Source organism: Balearica regulorum, chromosome 17 (assembly GCF_011004875.1).
Source record: "Balearica regulorum gibbericeps isolate bBalReg1 chromosome 17, bBalReg1.pri, whole genome shotgun sequence".
Classification (NCBI taxonomy): Eukaryota; Metazoa; Chordata; class Aves; order Gruiformes; family Gruidae; genus Balearica; species Balearica regulorum.
The window spans coordinates 1,916,760-1,918,708 of record NC_046200.1 but is presented as its reverse complement, the minus strand read 5'-3'; positions in this window follow the sequence as shown (position 1 = coordinate 1,918,708).

Below are 1,949 nucleotides of genomic sequence, written 5' to 3'. Positions count from 1 at the left end.
CCTCAGTCACTTACCTGAAAAAAATACACCGTCACCCTGGCACATTCATCCCCGTCGGCCTTCTCCTTCAACTGGAAGAGGCAGCCTGTTTGGGCATACACCAGCATTTACAGAAGACTCCTTCGTGGAGAAAGGTCTGCAGGAGAAAATGAAGAGGAAATACATGACTAGGAGACATCTGACACGATTAAAATTTAAAATACATTTGACAAATTGAAGGAATGGCATCAACAAGATGATGTCAACTGAAGATAGGTAAAAAGCGCTACAGTGAGGAAGAATGAAGTTGTACAAATGCAGGCCAGGGAACAACAGATGATGCAAGAGGCTTGGGCTTAGCTATGACAAACCAACCCTGCTTCAGTTTGTGAGTGGGAGTTGTTCAACTATCACACAGATTTAGATTGTGACACTAAATACTGAAAATCTTAACAGGTTTTAGCATTTATAAGAAAGAACTTGTAGCTGACTTAGCTAGGGTTGCAGCTTCCTTAAGAATAGTGAGAATAATTGTTTAATGAAGACATCAGCTCCCTTTTGGGTAACAGTGCGTCTCCTGTGGCCTCCAGTGGTGGATTTTGCACAGGACTGTATGGTGGATCACACACGGTATCTCAGGCACCTTGGGGCCCTCTCACATGGATCAAGATGCCTCTGCTTAGGCAACTGAATACTACCCTAAACGTGGGATAAAAACCAAATTTAATTGCAGGAAATGCATACATGTTCTGTAATATATTCTCAAAAGCATTTTTAGAAAGGCTTTTTCAGAGACCAAGTTTTAAGAACTTGTTCAGGGTGTGTTTGGTATCTCCCTCTACTCTCCAGTCTTTGTCACCTCCTTTGCCATTCTCTGCTTATCCTTCACAGACACACAGACTCCCGTAAACCACACGAATCGTCAGTCGTGCACCCTTTTACTTGTCTTCGAATTGGGTGGTGACGCCTTCGGGCTGAAGAATGGCATTGCTCCAGCTATTTGTTACTGTAAAGGAGCTCAGCATTTTATTGGGAATGAAAGGCAGCCTGACCCGTCGCAATTAAAAAATGAAAGGCCTCAGGAGATAAAACTGGTCTACCAACACCTTCCTGATTTGCAAGATTTAAGTTTCCTCCTCAGAAAACGTGGGTTAAAGAAACCATAGTTTCTATATACAGTCCAAGAAGTCTGCTGTGTTTCACTGGGTAAAATGCTGCAGATACGGGCAGTCCAACGGGAGGAGTTACTGAACTGAAGCTTCCAGAGGAGAGCAGGCATTGCGGGCCGTTATTGCAGCAGTCTCAGCAGAGCAGCCTGACTAAGTTCAGGACAAGGTTTATCCACAAAACATGACTTCACAGAGACTCTGGGTTGCTTCTCCCCAAAACTTGCCAGAAAATGGCATTTTTCAAGCAGAGTTTTAGCTTATATGTTCATTGCATGAGCAACAACATTCATTTTAGAATACGGCAGCTAAATTACTTTTTTACTAAATAAGTTAGGGGTGTGAGATTTTGCCTCTAAGCACGCTGCTTCTTTTGTCTCACGTACTGAACGTGCCTGAGACAGCTATGAGAACAGTACGTTGCACACGTACACTGCAGCTGTCAGGACGCCTTTATTTCCTCACATCCTTCTCCTGTCTGTCACTCCCTGTTTCTCTCAGCCCCTCGCTGCCCACTCCCTTGCCCTCCAGACTGCTGTCCTCTTACCAACAGCCCTCTGGCACACGTGGAGCGATATCGGGCAAGCAAGGACTCAGCCAGAAAGAGACAGGGGGTGTACCAGACACTTGGCTAGCAGAGCTCGTTAGAATTAATTTGGGGGTGCGTGAGGGGTGAGCCTGTTACCTGCCAGGCCCGCAGACACGATCAGCAGCTGCCATCTCGAGGTGCTCTCCAAAGCTGCCTGTGTCACTCGTTCTGCCTGCAAGCGCTCCCGGGTGTCTCCTCTCCTGGCACTGACGTGA